Source organism: Schistocerca americana, chromosome 7 (genome assembly GCF_021461395.2).
Source record: "Schistocerca americana isolate TAMUIC-IGC-003095 chromosome 7, iqSchAmer2.1, whole genome shotgun sequence".
Taxonomy (NCBI): Eukaryota; Metazoa; Arthropoda; class Insecta; order Orthoptera; family Acrididae; genus Schistocerca; species Schistocerca americana.
In genome coordinates this window covers 108,075,357-108,097,346 of record NC_060125.1, presented here as the reverse complement: position 1 = coordinate 108,097,346, position 21,990 = coordinate 108,075,357, and the positions used below count along the sequence as shown (strand labels likewise).

At 42.1% G+C, this 21,990-nt stretch overlaps 1 protein-coding gene across 3 annotated transcripts in view; it reads left to right on the top strand.

Annotated features, from left to right (window-relative positions):
* Nucleotides 1-21,038: 21,038 nt before the first annotated feature.
* The window catches only part of LOC124622001 (protein Abitram), a 37,513-nt gene continuing 36,561 nt past the window's right edge, over nt 21,039-21,990 (top strand). Inside the window, exon 1 of one of the 3 annotated variants that reach the window (XM_047147550.1) lies at nt 21,039-21,184. The gene's annotated coding sequence lies outside the window, so the exon portion shown is untranslated. The remainder of the gene's footprint in view (nt 21,185-21,990) is intronic. The other 2 variants (XM_047147551.1, XM_047147552.1) reach the window with 2 other exon arrangements.

Sequence of the window (21,990 nt, the reverse complement as noted above, 5' to 3'; positions counted from 1 at the left end):
ACAAGGTTGAGGCTACTCTGTGAATTCGGAAGTCAAGGAATGCCAAAGTGTGGAATCGTTTCCTTTGGATGCTAAATTGTTATCGCCAGCACCTACAGTGAGCAGCAGAACTGCAAGAGCCGTTAATTGCTGCGCTGTCCGGCCCTAAGATTAAATGGAACTCTCCAGTTAGAAGACTCAGGCATGAACTCTGTCTTTGAAGCTGCTAAGCAAAGCACGGTAGACGCAACACTTCTGGAGCATCCTAAACTCGATGCACCCTTATCAGTGATAGTGCAAGACTGGAATCTGTGGGGCAGCAATGGGCAAGAACTCGTGGAAACTGCTAGCCTTTTATTTTCACAAACTGTCACCATCGCAGCGCGGTTGGTGTAGCAAGACCAAGAACATCTCGCTATTTATGATGCCATCAAATACCATCGACTGTAGATAAAGCGAGAGACTTTACTGTCTATATGGACCAATAAACCATCAACATACGTTTTAGGTGGAATAGCAAGAACTGTTCACCATGACAATACAATATTCGAGAGTTTATTGCGCAGTTTACCACTAACATCAAGCACATCTCTGGCCTGAACCATGTGGTAGCCGATTGTCTTTCCCGAGTTAACTGCGTTTCGAGCCCCATTTACCTCAAATCACATCCTCAGGCACAACAGGCTCATCAAGAGCTTCACACTACGCCAGCTCAGCACTAAAGTTGCATCTTGTGACGTCTCGCCAGGAAGATCCCAACTTTTCCTCCCTGCTCACCTTCATTAACAAGTCTTAGACAATTTACATAGCTTGTCTAATACTTGAGTTCATTTGACATTCCACCTGCTGTCGAAGCACTTTGTCTGGCCAGGATCGGAGGAAGACTGCCACGAGTGGACGCCCACATGCATACCGCGCCGATGCAGTGAAGTGTTGTGCCATGTACAGGGCGTTTCAAAAAGAAAGAGCAGATTTCAAACATTTATTTCTCAAAAACTACAAATGATAGAAACACAATTCAAACGTTTCTTGTCAGAGAAAGGTTCAAAGTTTTTCAATGGTCCGCGCAGAAGTTCCATGCAAATCCGCAGTGGCGCTGGCGTTTGTTTGTAGGAAAATGGCGACGACACCACAGGAACGATCATTTTGTGTGCTGCAATTTGCAAAGTTAGAGTCCATTGTTGGTGTGCAACGTGCATTCCGCCGTCAATTCAACAAACAGCCGCCTCGTCATAAGCAAATTTATGAGTGGCATCACAGATTCGTAGAAGATGGTTGCATCTGCAAGCGAAAAAGCACGGGTCGTCCACGCACATCGGATGAAAATGTCGAGCGTGTCCGTGCAGCTTACGAAAGGAGCCCTAGAAAATCCACGACACGGGCAAGTCACGAACTAAACATGTCTAAAACAACGGTATGGCGCGTTCTGAGTAAGCGTCTGCACATGAAGCCGTACAAACTGCAGTTATTGCAAGCATTGCGTCCTGACGACCACAACAAAAGGTTCGAATTTTCAACTGCAATTCTACAGGACATGGAAGAGGACAATTTTGCCGAACGATTAATTTTTTCAGATGAATCAACGTTTCACATTTCTGGTAAAGTTAATCGGCATAACGTACGAATTTGGGCGAGTGAAACTCCGAGGGACGTTATTCAACATGAAAGAGACTCACCAAAGGTTAACGTCTTTTGTGCAATTTCGGTAAACAAAGTTTATGGACCTTTCTTTTTCATGGAGAAAACTATCACAGGAACCATTTACCTGGACATGTTAGAAAACTGGCTATTTCCTCAACTTCAGGAAGATTCAAATCACTTCATCTTCATGCAAGATGGCGCCCCACCACACTTCTCTGAACCTGTACGACGGTACCTAAATAACACCATTCCAGGACGGTGGATTGGAAGAGCAGGAGCACAAGATCAATGTCATCGTCTGTGGCCTCCCAGGTCACCAGACCTTACTCCCTGCGATTTTTATTTGTGGGGGTACATAAAGGACTGTGTTTATGTCCCACCTATGCCCGCTACTCTTCAAGAGGTACGACATCGAATTGTTGCGGCCGTGAATTCGGTAACTAAAGACCAGTTGCGTCGTGTGTGGCAAGAAATGAGATACCGGTTTGATATTTGTCGTGTAACAAATGGTGCTCATATTGAGGTACAGTTTTGATATTTGTTGTGTAACATTTGGTACTCATATTGAGTGAAGGACCGTTGGAATTGTGTTTCTATCATTTGTAGTTTTTGAGAAATAAATGTTTGAAATCTGCTCTTTCTTTTTGAAACGCCCTGTATATGCAATGCTAGGCAAATTTCCAAATATCACCTAACATTTTTCGCAGGTACTCCTGGATGTTGTGGGTTTGTTACCTACATCAGATAACCAATGATACTCTTTGACTATCATCGATCGTCTCACCAATTGTCTAGCGTCAATACCATCAGACAACATCTCCACAGACACATCGGCCTCCACCTTCATGTGTGCATGGTACTCAAGATTCAGTTGCCTGCTGCACATAACAACATAGGACAACGACTGTCTCCATTGACAGTGTCAAACCAGCACATCTTTTTCATGACGTACTGCTGCCCGATGTTTTGAGAAGACGCTTCCTGCCTCTGTTCCAGCACCACTGCCGCAACCACGATCTCAAACTCAAGCGTGAGTAGAAACTCAGCGACTGTCTGACTCAGTTTCACAGCCAATTTGCACTACCTGCTCTGCACAATAAACGCATTTTCGTGCACGTTTCAGTGTTGACACTCTGCTTCAACGACAGGAGCTGATGTAGCGACACACCTGTCTTTTTCTGTGTACAGTCGTCACTCAGTTAAGCGAAACGTACTGCCAAAGATGATGTCACAGAGACTGTCTTTTATTCTTTACTTTTCTTTCACTCTGTAGGTAATTATACATGGTCACAACTTTAACTCTACAATTTATTTTCGGTTAGCTTATTAAGTGTGTTAAGGATTATATCCTCCTCACTAATGTAAACTATTGAATACGATTGTTTCACTGTTCTATAAATAAAGTTATTGTTCTGTGTTAATTGACAGTGGTTCTTTTTATACACCCAAAAAACTCGAAGAAGCATACTTAACAAAGTCAAGCAACACTAATCTCAGCTGCTCCTGACAAACTCATAACTGAGATTTCTTTGGTGCATGACATCAGCAACATTACTAGGACATTTGTAAACAACGCCTTTCATATCTTTGAAAGAATGCGTTTTCGTCTTGGGTATGAACTGTTAGTGCAATCTGGAACATTTTTAAATATAAAGTAATCGCTTAGTAAAACTTTCACACATTTCTAAATAACATTTTTATACAAAGAAAATGAGGTTTGCACACACAGTCGGTTATGTTCACACAATTTTATGTTACCAGAACAACTTCAAGAATATGTTCAGTGCCTAGAATTAGTTTAAGGAAACGCCTTTTGAGTCGACCTCCACTTTCAAATGTTTATTAATCACAGTATACACTAAGTAATGGGACTGCAGAGATAGAGCTATGCAGGATCAGTCACAAGGTATTCCCCCTCTTTCTGGGGGTATTCCTTAGTTTATTTCGAACAAAAAATGTAAATAAAGTAATGGCATCAGATCCATAATTAAGGAGCTACAGTAATTGAAAAACTCAGGAAAATGGCACAAAAAACTTTTATTGTAGAGTTCACTATAAAAAATGCACATAATAATTAATTTAAATAATTTTATAGCAGTCTCTTGCATTCAAAGTGGATTTGAAGCAAGCGTTCAAAATTTCCTTCCAGCATTTGAAGGCAAAGATTCGCACAGGTATGAACCGTGCAAGTAGCATTTCGTAATTTCACATGCTCGCTCCTTATTGACGTTGCTGCGTCGAAAATGCGTTGCATCAACTCTTCTCGTGTTTCCACCTTAACTTCGTATATGATGTGTTTCACCCAGTAATCTAGGGGTGTTAAATCTGGCAGGTCAGTTGATAGGGCCCCCTCAACCTACCAGTTTCTAGCAATGTTTGATATGCTCCACTAAATGTTTTGGCACTCGGAATCCTACGATTAGGATACTGACAGCGATATTCGTCAACAGCAGCATTCGCATTACCATCACAGAAGCCCAAAATGTACACCATCTTTCCATACTCCTGCAATAAAACTTGTATGGAATCGCAAAGTGTACTGCACACAGGAGTCTATAATAGTGAACAGTGAGTGCAGTATCAACAACCTGATTGTTATGCAAAGGTATCACTAGCTGCACTTGTCTACCTAAGACTGATTGTGTGTCCTGTGAACACAAGTGTAGCGCTCCATGCACCAAAGATGTTTCGGAACTCTGTTGTAGCTCCTTAGCTGATCACATTACAGTATTTACATTTTTGTTGGAAATAATCTAAGGAATAACCTCCAGCAACTGGTGGGAAAACATCGTGACGCACCCTGTATACATAAAGATAATTCATTCTTCTTTCACCTTTTCCATCCAGTTCTTCTGTAAAAATATTACAGTAATGTCATTTTTCAGTTCATGAAAGTCATCCTATGACATCATTTGAAAGTTTCTTTATGATTGGAAAAAATAATCTTGATGCATTCCTGCACTGCTGCTGCCTCCAACATGCTATGTTTTTCTTCTGGTCCCTCTCTGGTTGGACCTGAAACTGAAGATAGGTAAGGTGGCCAAATTGGAAAAACGCATGGAGAAGCTTTGGTTTTTCTACCTGTGGCAGATGTTTCCTATATAACGTCACTAGTTTTGAAAAGCCTGAAGCACACTTGAAACATGAAAGGTGAAGTACAGTAGTCACAATATATTCAAGTCAACTGATCCAGCAAATAATAATACATCATAATCTAAAACATGCATTAGTATGACTCTTGAACTTTTCCCAGTGTATTCAGTATTCTATGAGCTTTTGGGATTGCAGCTGGATCATGTTGACTTCTTAAGAGCCAAAATATTTTGGCAAGAAGACAACATGTTCTGGCTGCAATCCTGAAACCTCACAGAATGTGCATTACTAAATTAGATTCAAAACAAAGAGTCATGTTAAACTTAGCACTGAATAACTAGTAACTATGAAAATGAATTGAATGAAGCCATTTCTGTCTCTTTATATCGTCTATTAGAAAACTGAACACTTGAACATTGTTTTCTCCTTTATAATTTCTGTTATGTTTCTGTATACAAAACTTCAGAACAATAACGAATATGAAACTGTATGAATGTAAATTATATTGCATTACTATCACACAAACATAAGTTGGTAACACATAATATGATTTCTGTGTACTCAAATAACAATTTCATAATGGTCACATAATGGAACATATGCAGCACATTGTTGATAAATCGGTTGACTTTTCTATCTCGATGGTTCTGTTTTCTTTTTATCCTTAGGTTTTGTCAAGTTTCTGACAGGTCAGGCATACCTAATTCTGTACTTCATTTTATCACTGAACTTCATACCAATCATCATTCAATGGTTGGGCCAATAGAACACTATTATAGTTGCATTATATTTTATTTCATGTCAGGGGTATCTTTAAATCTCTGAAGACACACACAATTGTTCTGTTTCTACCTCACTGTAACATTTACACTCAAAGTCTAAAGCAAAAATTTATTATACTGTAATCCAAATATTCTTAGATACATTTCTTTTGCAATAAGTCACCTATGGATGATGTTACTTAAATAAAAACTAGTGGTTAAAAAACTTGAAGGTTAGAATGAGATTCTCATCACAAGACTGAAAAACATTTTAGCACTTTATAAATGAAATATCATACCTTTTTTATTTGTAATCTTTGTTGTTACTAGCTTTAAAGGAACAAAGTACTGTGAAAAAGATGTGTTTGCAGAAGTGTACTTCAGCTTCTGTCTGCACTTCGTACGTTTTTATGATGATGGATCTATCAATTACCTGTTATAAATGTTACTAGTGAACGGTCGCCTTTAGAAATGGTTCTGGTGGTACAGGTACCTAGTCCAACTGTCACATACAAGCTTCCTTTTCTTCTGGATTTTGATCCTTGCTAAATGTTGCTGAAATGTTAGATCACAAAAACTATTTGGAGCTACAAAATAAACTCCGAATTCTCCTTTGCACTTATTTGTATCCGAAGTCTTCAAGTCCCAAAAGACAGATCCCAGTGATTGTAAATCAAAATAGTTTAACCACACATTAACACATTCTGAAACATAACTTCTCTTAATGGCTGCACCTAAGTTCTTTTTTAATGTAAATGCGATCTATTTGTTTTTGGTCCATCTTGTCATTGTTGGTGACTCTCTTACACTGAGCTGTCCATGACACTGTAAACTCAGAATGCAGGAGCATACATATAGCCTTATACAGCAAGTGAACACCATGCTTCACTTGACAGCTTGCTGCTGTCCTTGTCGTTATGATGCATGTACCCTTGGTACAAACACAGACAGGGACACACAGTATCTACACCTTTCTTATACACTACATAACAAATATCCGATCACACAGTATCTACATCTTTCTTATACGCTACATAACAAATATCTGCTATCACAGTCATCATTAGCTGCTATGAATACCCATAGGGAGGCCATGGTATTTCATAAAACACCTTGTTGCAGTATATATATCTGCAGTCAAGCTAAAGATGTCATGCATAACTGCTTATTCATGTGCATCAATATTTTCATTTCCTCTACAGGTACATACTTTATATCACTAGTGCCTATTACTCCAGCTAATGTTTAACATTATTTGATGAAATATGCTTCATTCATTGTAAGTGTCATGTGTCGTATTTAAACATTTTACCATGTCACAGCTTTTTTTACCACACATATGCATTTATTTTTTAAATACTAAAGAATTCTCTCTGTATGTATGTACTGCTTGTTTCTTTAGTCTATTATCTCAATAAAGAGACTGATTTGCTTTAATGTATGTATCATTTAACTCTTTTAAATATCAATTCCCTTGTACGTGTTACGATTAAGTTTGCGTTTTTCAGAGGAGTCATGTGTTGACTGTACATACCTTCTTCTACATATACATCAAAATGTCAAATGTTTCTACATTAATATGCACAGAGATACAAAAGGACCCTTCATACAGTAATTAGGAAAAACTAGTTGGGAACACTTTCCTTGATGTGATCAGTTGTCACTATACCAATTTAAATCATTTCATAAAAAATTTGCTCCACCCTTATTTTAATCATGTGAGAATGCCCCAAACAAATTCCCTACAAATATGTAGTCCAGCTCATTCCTTTCATAAAAAGTACCTGAACCAAGACAGATCAGCCTCTCTCAGTGGATTAATCTATCTGTCTCCCATTTCTACCTTCTCGTGACACAAATAAACTTCACTTCATGTTATAAACCAATTGCACAGCAGATACCAGCATATTTTCTACTTCTCTCCTTACATCGGTTCAAAGAGACTCCCTCATTTAATACTTGACTGTAACCACATGTCAACCTGTGTTGCTCCTAAGCTTACATTTTAGATTTACTTATACTCTAATTATTCTGATTAAAGCAAATCCAATTGCTTATAATATTCTATACAAGAACTCCCAGGCCTACCTATTTACTTAAAACTTTGAATCTGCTTTCTCATTACCTACCGAAGTTCATGTGCTTATGTTAAGCCAAACATTGTTTGTTATTTCTTATACTCAGAGCAGTCACAGTCAGCCCCCATAATTTTGTAAAAAAAGGAAAAACGTCTCTATTGGGAGTTAATAAGGAAGAAATTACTTTTTCTCACTTTTCACTATTTTATGCATTTAATTAATTATTAATGACCTGTGAGATAATATTAGCTTGTGCTCTTAACTAGTCTATATTCTCAGAAAAAATTGTATCAGGACTTATGCCAATCTTCTGATATTCATATTCTTACACACTTATGTTGTATGTCAATAATATCCAGTTTTCAGGTTGTTGTTGTTGTGGTCTTCAGTACAGAGACTCGTTTGATGAGCTCTCTATGCTACTCCATACTGTGCAACCTTCTTCATCTCCCAGTCCCTACTACAATCTACATCCTTCTGAATCTGCTTAGTGTATTCATCTCTTGATCTCCATCTACGATTTTTACCCTCCATGCTGTCCTCCAGTACTAAATTGGTGATCCCTTGATGCCTCAAAACATGTCCTTCTTCTAGTCAAGTTGTGCCACGAACTTCTCTGCTCCCCAATTCTATTTAGTACCTCCTCATTAGTTACATAATCTACCCATATAACCTTCAGCATTCTTCTGTAGCACCAAATTTCAGAAGCTTCTATTCTTTTCTTGTCCAAACTATTTATCATAAATCTTTCACTTCCATACATGGCTACACTCCATAGAGATGTTGACAATTTTTTTTCAGATTATGAATCCGATTTCCCCTTGGCACACTCTGTCTTATAGAAATCGATCTTGTTTTATTATGCCCATGCATCTGCTGCTCAAATAAATAATGTTTCATTCATCCTTCACCTGTATTTAGTGTGTCATCTTCAATGCTCCTATTGCTTCACACATAGCTATCTCCTGTGAGAATTTTTGAAGCATATTTTCTTAACATGCCAATAATTCATGGACACTCACCAGTCTATCATGTTCCATTTCTCTGTACCTGTTTAGTGTGCATGCAATCCACCATGAGGCGAACCGTTACTGTAGCTTTCTTAACTGCTACTAATGGATCGTCATAAACAAACTATGTTTTATGATTTGCTCATCTATCATTTCCTTATTTCTTCTTTCTTCAAAATTATAGGAGCTGTGTAGAATCTACAATAGAATAGTTCTTTGTTTTTTTTTACATTAAAACTGTGTAGATAATCAGCTATGACACCCAGTTTGTCAGATAAAACTGTTTCATGTGTGTACAAAATTTGATATAAGTCCTCCTTTTGTGAATCTGTTAACAGATCAGACTCATATGCCTTTTGGTGTAGATTATCAAGAGCCCATTGCTATAAATGTTTCATGCATCTTTCGTCTAATGTTTGGCACTAGCACTAAATGTAAACTCCAAAATCACTTTCTACTTAAGCAACAAGTCAACACCGAATCGTATTTGAATATTTGCATTAAGCATTACAAGTAATATCTGTATAAAGGAGAATGGTCCTAAGTTTATAGTTGACCTGGTTTCCTGTCTAATTAATTTAATTTTGGTTCCAGTAACTCCTACTATATAAACACCTGTAACTGGTAAAACAGGAAATTATTCCTTCTTTTTTCATATAGTTACCAACTTTTCTGAGATAAAGGAAATGTCGCTACCTGAATCAGTATAAATTTCTACTTTCTTGTTCTCTGTTTCTTCACTTGCTATAGATTTTGACTTAATCTCCTCTATTTCCTTATCCTCTTCCAACAACCATTCTCTTGCAGATGGTTTATGACTATATGCAACCAACATATTGTATCTATATACAGGCCTAATACTGATCATTTACATCCTGGATTTTGGCCCGTGATCCAGGATGATCTTCATTTTCTTTAATTGTAATGCAATAATTATTTTGAACTACGACTGTACTGGAATTATTTGTGTCTGCATTTTTAAAATTTGTAATAATGTTAGACTGATTATGAGGCATGGAAAATTATAACTGTAAATTGTTTCCATCATCGCTTTTCGTCATGTTTCTATCGGAAAATGGCTTATTTTTATTTCCATTAACCCACTCACTACTTTGTAAACTCTACCTCCTTCTTTATTCAGTGTATCTAATTTTTCTTTGAAAAATCACTCACATTTGTCTACCCTCTACACCATAAATCTTTCATCATGTAGTGTGGTAGCTGTCTTATTAATACCTTGACTAAATGCTCTTCATCAATTGCATCATCTAAATATTTAGATTTTGTGAAGTGCATTCGATCTACTTCTTGCAAGTACACCAAACTAATGTAATGTTTAGGGCCTGATAGTTCAGGCATTAATTTTTTCATGCATGCTGAGAAACTAATACTGTCATTGAAAACTTTCCTCCTGAATGGGCGTTACCCAATTCAGCTAAATTTCCTATTAAATGATCTAATGCAAAATCAATTTTCTTGAGGTCATCGCACATGCTTGATAATGATGACGAAAATGCTCCTAATAAGTATATTGGAGGCACTCCACCATCCAATTGAATTCGGGAAACTATTTGGACAAATTTAAACCCCTCCCAGTTTGCAAATTTTCCCAAAATTCCTTATACAATCCTATATTGCCAGTCATTTCTTTACTATATACTGCTTGTTTAGTTTCTCCTAATACACCTTTTTAAATTCCTGTCCATCATTTAGAGTGTTATGCACAGAAGCGATCTTACTACTGATTGATTCAACAGTGTCCTGTGCTTTCTGTTCAACGAACACTTGCAATATTTCTTCCAAACTGCTTAAGGTAGGTTCTGGACTTAACATCCTATCTTGCTCTAATGATTCTACTCTCTCATTCTTGTTCGAAATTTTCTATTTTCCATTAACGAATTAACTTTACATTTTTTGTCCTGTACTGTGGATGATGACATAAATTCGATCTTAATAGTCTCTTCTACTTTCTTGGTAACGTTTTCCTCTAACTTTCTCTTACTTTTGTTCAGGTTAGTGTTAATAGTATCCTCAACATTTTATTTATATATTCCGTCTTGCTATTAATGGTTACCTCCACCTTATTATTAATGTTCTCCTCCATTAATGGCAACCTTCTATTATTTTCTACTTGTTTACTGTTAATAGTTTCCTCAAGTAATGTTCTATTCTCCATTATTTTTTTTTATTTTCGTCCATTAATTTTGAAAATAATGTTGTTGTATCAACTTTCATTGCTTGGTCTCGTCTTGCAAGTTGAGAGAGGCATTACTTTCAGTTCAGTACAATAGTTCACTGCTTCGTAGCTAACTAAGAAATGAACCCTCAATATTGTATCACTACGTTTGGTTAGCTACATGGAACAGTTAAGATTTGAAGTAAAAAAGAAATTATATTTCTCAATTTCTGACAAGTGTCTTTTTAAAAAAATTAGGTGTTTGTCGTCTGTAAAACGCCACTGCATTGTTGACGCGATGTCGATATCAGCTTACCTGTGGGTGGCTGCCAATGCAACCATTCTTGGCCTGCAAAAGGTGCTACACGTAGTCTCGGAGTGTTCACAGCTACCTGACGAGTGCTCATACATTGCCCGCTGGCTGCAAACTTGTCAGTTATCTTCATCGCCAACTCCACGCAATTATCTCACAACCTCAGCCCATTTTGCTTTGTACTTTCAGTGCAAGCACGTTGTGGTATTATGTTGCTGAGTGTTCGGAATTCTAATAATACATTATTCCTGTTGTGTAGAATATATTTATTCACAAGCTCAAATAATGTTTTTCGACACAGTCTTGATAATATGGTCGTCGAAAAGTTGAGACAAACTTATAGATTCACCTCTTGAAGCTCTGTTGTTGATTTATTGTAAGTTGACAGGGCAAACAGAATAATTATTCTTAATATCTCGTCGAAGTTCATGGAATTTTTATTGTATTTTATTCAGTAAATGGTGGTCTTCTCAGCATTACTGCTTTGTTACACTTGTCAGGTTCAACTAAACTGGTGACTGTCCGACCTTTGCTTAACGTGATTCAAAAGAATAAAGACCTTCAGTTCAGCAACAATAACTTTATTGCGAGAGTGTATCTGACGACCTCCAGCATGCATGAACTGATCGGAGTTACAAAATTTGCTTCCGGCCTCTACAGAAGGATCCTTAATCCTTGGAAAGCTTCCGTAGTTATTCGAGAGAAAACAGTACTCGTCCACACAAGCCAGGAGGCACGGAACTACTCATTAAGTCAAAAAACAAGGAATAATAATAATAAATAACAGAACGTATATAAAAGCTAGAAAACACAGCGCCTCTAGAGGCTGGGCGCGGAACTACACTGACGTCGTGTACAGTAATTACGACCGCACAGCACTGCACTGACACACCACACACACACACACACACACACACACACACACACACACACACACCGGCGAGCTTGAATTAGCGCGCGGGAGCGTCGCTACATCAGCCCCCCGGGCGGAAGCGGACCGTCGGCGTCGAGATACCGCGCCGGAAAGTGCACCCGACGTCCAGAACGGGTCGCCCGCGTCGGAGGGGGAGGAACAGCGCCAGGAGGCGGATGTTGTGCTGCGTTGGGCTGCGGATGTTGAAGAGCCGGCGCCGGAGATGTGGCGTCAGTGTCTGGAACAGCGGTAGGTCGATGCCTACGACGAGGTGGCGCTAGTGGGGTGTCAGGAAAAACATACGCAGGTTTAACCCGATTCAACGCAACAGTCGTGGTTTTGCCGTTCACTAGGATATCCCTCGTGTGGGCACTGGGGCGTAGCACTTCATATGGACCAGAATAAGGAGCTTGTAGAGGCGGTCAGTGCGGAGCATGACGTGACGACATTGTTCCAGATACTGGTGCGCGAAAGTGGGCGGCTTGCCATGACGTGTGGCCTTCGGAGGACGAATCTTTGATACATGCTCCCTCAAGCGTCGCAAGAAATCCGGCTGGCCAGTAGCAACTGTCTCTATGGCATCAGCGTCTACAAAGTCACCAGGAAGGCGCAGTGTTTCTCCATAAACCAGTTCTGCTGCTGACGACCCCAGGTCTGGTTTGAATGTCGTCTGTAAGCCTAACAAGACCACTGGTAGTGCGGTTGTCCAGGTTTCTTCGTGGCACATCAGCGCGGCCTTCAAACAATGGTGCCAGCGTTCGATCATTCCGTTGCTTGCTGGGTGATAACTTGTGGTCTTATGGTGTGTGTAACCACGGAACTAGGCCAGCTGTGAGAACAGGTCTGATTCAAATTGCCGTCCGCGGTCAGTGGTAATATGTAGTGGCCACCCAAATCTTGTCAACCAAGTCATTGCAAAAGCGGAAGCTAATGTGTCTGCTGTGATGTTATCCACCGGCACTGCCTCCGGCCAACGTGTAAAACGGTGCATCATTGTAAACAGATATCTTTGTCCGTTCGAAGGTGGAAGTGGTCCGACTACATGCAAATGTGCGTGGGCAAAGCGGGCGGTGGTATCAGGAAAATCGCCGATCGGTGCGTGTACATGGCGGTTAATCTTGCAGCGTTGGCACTGAAGACGAGATCGGACCCACTCGCGGCAGTCTTTTTGCATGCCCGGCCACACGAAACGTTGCGATACTAGGCGGAATGTCGAGCGTACCCCTGGATGGCACAACCCATGAACTGTATCAAAGGCTTGTCTTCTAAAAGCCGGCGTCAGAAAGGGACGAGGTCGGCCGCGAGAAACGTCTCAGTATAGCTGTGTATCTTCCCCCGGAACATCAACGAGTTTCAGTTGCAATGCGGAAGCCGTATCTTTAACATAGGCAAGAAGATCTTCGTCGTCTCTCTGTGCCTGTGCCAGTGCAAGAAAGTCTATGGTACTGGAAACACTGCTGATCCGTGATAGGCAATCCGCAACAATGTTGTCGATCCCAGAAATATGTCTAATGTCGGTAGTAAACTGGGCCACGAACTCAAGGTGATGAAATTGACGGGGGGAGCAATTGACGCTATTCCGACGGAAGGCGAACGTGAGTGGCTTGTGGTCTGTATATATCGTGAAAGTTCGCGCTTCCACTTGGGGGCGGAAATATTTCACTGCTTGGTATGCCGCCAAGAGCTCACGGTCATATGTGCTCCATTTTCTCTGTGCAGGCGATAGCTTGTGGGAATAATACGCCAGTGGCTGTCATGTGTTGTCCGACCGTTGTTGTAACGCGGCTCCGATCGCCGTCTGGCTCGTGTCTACAACAATTGCTAATGGCGTGTGCGAGAAGCTTAGCGTCGGCCATGCTCTTCTTTGTTGCCTCGAACGCAGAACACATGTCCTCTGTCCACTGTATCAGAGACTTGCTATTTACTTTAGGGCCTGATAATGCCGCCGTCAAAGGATCCTGCAGCTCCGCAGCGTGGGGAAGGTGTCGTCGATAAAAATTGAGCATCCCAAAAAACGACGTAATTCTTTGATCGTAGTTGGTCGGGGTAGCTGCCAGATAGCGTCCACCTTTTCGGACAGAGGAAGAGAGCCTTCAGCAGAAATCTTATGGCCAAGAAATGTAACCTCTGACTGACCAAAAACACTCTTGTCCACGTTCAAAACGACACCGTAACGCTCCAATCGCTCGAAAATTTCTCTCAGATGTTGTCGATGTTGTTCATGGTCAGCAGAGAAAGCTAACACATCGTCCAGGTAGGCGAAACAAAACGGCAGCCCCTGGAGAACCGAGTCTATAAACCTTTGCCAGGTCTGAGCAGCATTGAGTAAACCGAAAGTCATAAATTTGCACTCAAATAAACCGAAAGGCGTTATTATTGCAGTCTTTGGAATGTCGTCATTGGCCACCGGAATCTGTGTATACGCTTTAGCGCAGTCCAGAACAGTGGACACCGTGGCACCATGTAAAGCGTGATTACAATCCCTCAGTAACGGTACAGGATATCTGTCCGGTACTGTTCGCGCGTTAAGCGCACGGTAGTCACCGCATGGGCGCCAAGCTCCACACTTCTTCGAAACAAGATGTAATGCAGAGGACCACGGGCTCTTAGATGGCCGCATTATGCCCTCGCGAATCGTGGCGTCAAATTCTGCCTTCGCTATCTTCAGTCGGTCCGGAGCGAGACGCCTAGGTCGGCATGCTACTGGGGGACCATCAATCGTTTGAATGTGATGCACCGTGTCATGTGGTATGAACCTGGGAGCTCCGGGCGGCCTGGTCAAGTTCGGATAGTTAAGCAGTAATTCAGTGTACTCACCCTCTGTAGCATGGACCAACTTGGCACTGTGCGTTGCGGAGTTGCGACGGAAACCCGTGACTGCTAAGCCAGTGACGCTGTCTACCAAGCGACGTCCGGCAGCAGGTGGCAGTGCTCCAGGAGGTCAGCCCCGACGATCACCTCTGTGACGTCAGGCACTGTAAAATTCCACTCGTACGGGCGACGTAGGCCGAGATTAAGCTCCATCCTCTGTGTGCCATATGCTGCGATGGAAGAATTGTTGGCAGCCGTAAGACAGAAGGCAGTCGGCGGCCGGCAACGATGTATGGCTGTTCGTGGTACGATACTCAGGTTCGACGCAGTGTCAATTAAAAACTTTACGCCGGAGCACCTATCGGTAACGAACAGGCGCTTGGAGGATAACTGGTAGTCCCTTGCGCTTATTGTCGACCGCCGGTGGTGTTTGGGTGCGAGCATGGCGATGTGCACTTCCTTGCCTGATCGCCGAATCGTCGGTGGTACCAGCACAACGGTACCTCGCCTTGCGGAGTGGTAGTACCGATGAAAGATCTGCTTCTCGAACGCCGCCATCTGTATCGGCTTCTTCTATTGTTGTCGTCGTCACGTGCCAGCAGCGCACTGACCTGGGCGCACAAAAGCTCAACCTTGACCGCGAGTGAATCACGGTCGGCCCGTGCTACAGACGCGGTACTGTTTGTACTCTTGTCCAACGCCGCGTCTGCGCTGACCTGAGCCGGTGGTATCGCGTCCCGAATCTGGTCTGCTAGATGCGCCACGTCATCCAGCGGCATGTCCGTTTGTGAGGCGATTATGGCTTTTATTTGCGGCGGCAGCCTACTGCTCCACAGCGATCTGAGCAGACTGTCTGGCACAGTATTGAGAAGGCTTCCTGTCGCCAACTTCTTCCTGTGTCAGAACCTGACGTATCCGGGCCTCTTGTGACGCAGCCACCCGTCGTATCAACTCTGATTTTAGCCTGGCATAAGCTCCAGTATCGGGCGGTGCTGTGATTATGTCCTGCACCTCGGCTGCACAACGTTGGTCGAGCTGGCTCACAATCAGCGCAAATTTAGTTGCTTCGACCGTTATTCCAGCGCAGCCAAAACTTGCCTCTGCCTGCGCGAACCAGAGTACCGGGTTATCGGGCCAGAGCGGCGGCAAACGGACTGCAATCCTGGAGACGGCCTGCTGTTCGGTCATTATGTGCTCGTTACTTACGTAGCTCACGCCTGCTTCTTCTTAATCACGTCGGTTTCTGCTTGAATCACGTCGGGGTCACCACTTGTCGGGTTCAGCTAAACTGGTGGCTGTCCGACCTTTGCTTAACGTGATTCAGAAGAATAAAGACCTTCAGTTCAGCAACAGTAACTTTATTGCGAGCGCGTATCTGACGACGCCCGGCATGCATGGACTGATAGGAGTTACAAAATTTGCTTCCGGCCTCTACAGAAGGATCCTTAATCCTCGGAAAACTTCCGTAGTTATTTAAGAGAAAACAGTACTCGTCCACACAAGCCAGGAGGCACGGAACTACCCATTAACTCAAAAAACAAGGAATAATAATAATAAATAACAGAACGTATATAAAAGCTAGAAAACATAGCGCCTCTAGAGGCTGGGCGCGGAACCACACTGACGTCGTGTACAGTAATTATGACAGCACAGCAACACCACACACACACACACACACACACACACACACACACACACCGGCGAGCTTAAATTAGCGCGCGCCAGCGTCGCTACACACTAATTGGTCGCCACATGTGGTGAAAAAGATGTGTTTTCTGTGGTGTACTGCAACTGCTGTCTGCACTTCGTATGTTTTCGCCATTTTAGATCTGTCAATTATCTGTTATAAAGCTTGCCGAAGAAGGATCGCAGTTAAAAAATTTTCTGGTGATTCAGCTCCATTGTTCCATCGCCATGTACGAACTTCCTTTTCTTCTGTACTGTGATCCTTGCTGGGTGATGCTGAAATTTTGAGTCACAATGACTATTTCTAACTAATAAATAATCTCTGAACTACCATTTGCACTTGTTTGTATTTCAAGTCTCAAAATGACAGATCCCAATGACTGTAACTCAAAATAGTTTACCCAACACTAATATATTCTGATACATATCGTCCAACCCTTAGGCCACACATCAAAGTCCTTTTTTAACATAAAAGTGATTAATTTGTTTTGGATCCCTGTTGGAGCCCTCTTACTTCAAGCCATTCATGACATCACGTAGTTGTTGTGCCAAAGCATACATTTAGCCTCTAGAGCAAGTGAATGCCATCCATCACATGACAGTTTGCTGCTGCACTTGTTGTTATGGCGAACACTCCCTCTGTAAAAACACAGACTGGGGCACAGGGTATCTGCTTCTTTCTTATACACTACTTAAGATCGACTTCAGCTGGTACGAATACCCATCGTGAACCAGGTATTCAGTAAAACGCCTTGTTGCACTAAATTTTACTTTCGCTCATGTCTTGTTAAACAGGGTCTGATAGATTTGCAATGAGCCAAGAAGGTCAACATTAACAACAGAAATGCAGTACAATCACCCTAAATAGAATATAGACATCGAATGGGTTATTCCTGCATGTCCTCATATACACTCCTGGAAATGGAAAAAAGAACACATTGACACCGGTGTGTCAGACCCACCATACTTGCTCCGGACACTGCGAGAGGGCTGTACCAGCAATGATCACACGCACGGCACAGCGGACACACCAGGAACCGCGGTGTTGGCCGTCGAATGGCGCTAGCTGCGCAGCATTTGTGCACCGCCGCCGGCAGTGTCAGCCAGTTTGCCGTGGCATACGGAGCTCCATCGCAGTCTTTAACACTGGTAGCATGCCGCGACAGCGTGGACGTGAACCGTATGTGCAGTTGACGGACTTTGAGCGAGGGCGTATAGTGGGCATGCGGGTGGCCGGGTGGACGTACCGCCGAATTGCTCAACACGTGGGGCGTGAGGTCTCCACAGTACATCGATGTTGTCGCCAGTGGTCGGCGGAAGGTGCACGTGCCCGTCGACCTGGGACTGGACCGCAGCGACGCACGGATGCACGCCAAGACCGTAGGATCCTACGCAGTGCCGTAGGGGACCGCACCGCCACTTCCCAGCAAATTAGGGACACTGTTACTCCTGGGGTATCGGCGAGGACCATTCGCAACCGTCTCCATGAAGCTGGGCTACGGTCCCGCACACCGTTAGGCCGTCTTCCGCTCACGCCCCAACATCGTGCAGCCCGCCTCCAGTGGTGTCGCGACAGGCGTGAATGGAGGGACGAATGGAGACGTGTCGTCTTCAGCGATGAGAGTCGCTTCTGCCTTGGTGCCAATGATGGTCGTATGCGTGTTTGGCGCCGTGCAGGTGAGCGCCACAATCAGGACTGCATACGACCGAGGCACACAGGGCCAACACCCGGCATCGTGGTGTGGGGAGCGATCTCCTACACTGGCCGTACACCACTGGTGATCGTCGAGGGGACACTGAATAGTGCACGGTACATCCAAACCGTCATCGAACCCATCGTTCTACCATTCCTAGATCGGCAAGGGAACTTGCTGTTCCAACAGGACAATGCACGTCCGCATGTATCCCGTGCCACCCAACGTGCTCTAGAAGGTGTAAGTCAACTACCCTGGCCAGCAAGATCTCCGGATCTGTCCCCCATTGAGCATGTTTGGGACTGGATGAAGCGTCGTCTCACGCGGTCTGCACGTCCAGCACGAACGCTGGTCCAACTGAGGCGCCAGGTGGAAATGGCATGGCAAGCCGTTCCACAGGACTACATCCAGCATCTCTACGATCGTCTCCATGGGAGAATAGCAGCCTGCATTGCTGCGAAAGGTGGATATACACTGTACTAGTGCCGACATTGTGCATGCTCTGTTGCCTGTGTCTATGTGCCTGTGGTTCTGTCAGTGTGATCATGTGATGTATCTGACCCCAGGAATGTGTCAATAAAGTTTCCCCTTCCTGGGACAATGAATTCACGGTGTTCTTATTTCAATTTCCAGGAGTGTATAAATAATAATAACAATAATAACAGTTGTAGTAATAATAATACCAATAATAATGACAGTTTTGCAGCAGAATCAAATAATTTGCCACCGATAGTTTCACTTGGTACTTGTGATCCGTTGGAAACAGCAGGTTACTCCGACTGTGGGTTTAATCTCTCAAGTGACTTTTCTGCACATGTAGAAAAGTATCGATAAATAAGAAACAACTCTCCGAAAAATTAAATTGTGAAACTAAACAGCAAGATTTATGTAACACATGTGGTATTAAATTACACAGCATATTTATTTATGAAGTTTATTAGGTTTCTTGCCATGACAGAGACTACTCATATCCACAAAAAAGCGAGTCAATATCTGTGATTTCGAGCAAACAAAATCAGAAAGGGAACATATCCTCCTATCTCAAGGTCTTAGAGGCTAATATGGAAGCGCATGAGACAAATAAGTTAAACACATTGTAACTTTTCTATTATACACGACAGTGAGCCAGTAGAGTTTTCCATGCCCCTGTTGGCTGGCTCATGTGGAGATGGGTGTATGGATGTATAAGTTTTCACTACCTGTTGAGCCAGCTTAAATTCAATGGCATGTAACTTATTTGAATGTTGTACCAACTGACATGACAGTTAGTATAAGTGTGGTGTCTCCGCCATCCACCACACTTGCTAGGTGGTAGCCTTTAAATCGGCCGCGGTCCGTTAATATACGTCGGACCCGCGTGTCGCCACTGTCAGTGATTGCAGACCAAGCGCCACCACACGGCAGGTCTAAAGAGACTTACTGGCACTCGCCCCAGTTGTACAGCCGACTTTGCTAGGAAAGGTTCACTGACAAATACGCTCTCATTTGCCGAGACGATAGTTAGCATAGCCTTCAGCTACGTCATTTGCTACGACCTAGCAAGGCGCCATAGCAGTTGATAATTCATATTGTGAAGCATGTACAGTAACGAGAGATGTTCACCAGTTGTGGATTAAAGTTAAGTATTCTACCAGTACCTCCTGTTTTGCTAGTCTTATTTCTCTGACCTGTTCCAGACCTCAGGCCAGTCTGTGTGTAATTAAACGCGTGCATTTCGGCCTCCTCTAGCAACACAGTGTTGGCTCTTATGCCAACACTTCAATAAGTTTCCAGTGCCTCTGGGAATAGTGCTTTAGTTCTGTATGTATTAAGGGGTCTGCTCACGTTCATTATTTATTGACAGTACTAGTTTTTCAAACCTTCCATTTTAGAAGCAACCTCACATCATCATCGACAACACTGACAAAAATTGCCAGCTGACAAGGTTAAAACGTTACAAGGTTAAAATGTCAAACACCCAAAAGAAACCATGTTCTGCAGTTGTATTAGCTACTGCCTGCAAGCAACAGAAAACAACGAAAAAGAGGAAATGGTTGAAAATGAGAAGCGACTGGTTAGATGTTAATTTACTGCATGAAAGCAGAACCACAGACTCAAAAGATTTTATAAATTACTTGCCGATGATGCCTGCATTATGCAAGTCATTAATGTTCAGAGATAAACCAGAGAAGCAAAATACCTTAATGAGAGAGTCACTCGCAGTCGACGAGAGATTATGAGAAACTTTGAGATTTCTTGTGGCATGCAGGTCATCAGAATGCTCGAAGTTTAATGCTGTAATATCAGCAAACACAATTAGCAAAATTCTATGGAAACCTATGAAGCAATTTTATCAGCTAGGCAGGGATATATCCAAGCAATTAATGTATTTTTTTACGTTTTATATTCATTTGGAGAAGCTGATATACATTTCACGGGCCTCCTGCTAGTCGTTGTAGATATATAACGTCTTTTCCGAAGTGGAAGCGCTTTTTCCAAACTATTTTATGTCTTAAAATTAATAAAGGAAGCACGGTCGTAGAGAATCCTCCATTGGCCATCATATTGCGGCATATACAATGTTTCACTCATGCATAGGCCTATTAAAATTACTTTTATATTAAAAGACTACTTGCAAAATTGAATCTGAGGCAGATATGCTGGAAGGCGAATTGAAAACATACACTGTGGACGCTAACGCTGTGTGGTTTGTTCATCGAACTCTATCAACACCTGAAAGAACAAGATTGTCAACCGTGAATACTTGGCCTCGCACGTTCATTATGAATTGACAATACTGAGAATATTTTAGAGTAATCAATACTGCTCGTCAGTATTTCTATTATTGAGAATACGTGAATTCGCGCCCGCAGACATTCAATATGCTGACGGTTTGAGCTCACTGTGTTGAAAGTAGACCATGATCTATGATGTGGGAACTACAACCTGCGAAAATCTTTGCAGCGAAAATGAAATACTACTGATGTAAATAATGGCGAGATGTTTGTATGTGCCGGTTTGTAAATAAACTTTGTGTAGTAATGGGAAAGGTAGTTATAAAATTTGTTTTAGTAGCAACTGAAGATAGTGGTACTGATGTGGTAAATGTTTGGTTGTTGTAAAGTCCGAAATAAATTTTATTTATAAAACTGCAAAGGGAAAAGAGGAACACGTGTTTTAATTTATTACACTATTTCTAGAACGTTTCGATGGACATATTTATATGATAAGTGTAGAATGTCATGTTTTACCCATTTTGCAGCCACACACTAATTGTTTTTATGTTTACTGCAGAGGGTTAACATGACGTTTTGTTTTATTATGCCATGTTAAATGACGAGGGCTAGTTGTAATGTGGACTGAAAATGTCATTTGTATATTGTGGATTCCTCAGAATGAGTCAAAGCAGCACCCAGTGCATATATTGAGGGAAATAAGCAAATACGATAAGTATAGCAACACAGGTTCACTGGGACGATCATACTATGCGAGTAAACAGATAAAGAGTTGTGTAAAAAGGCACAAAGAATTATTTTCATATTCCATGTTTGCAAACCAAAATTCTCATAGTTGCAAATGCTTTGATTTAATGTAAGTGTGACCCAAGTTCACAATCAGGGATGCAAACAAAATTAGTACAGGTTTTGTATTTGTTATTTTTGAGGTACTACTAGAAGTTTTGGGTGAATATTGATTACAAATTCCCATAATAGTCATTTTCCATTCAGTCAGTGACATTTTTCTCAGCAACCTATACTCCATTTTATATACTACACATATTTTTCAACATCGCTGCATGCCTGTTTCGTGACATTGCTATGGCTGTTTTAGCTTACAAAGAAACTCATATATCCTT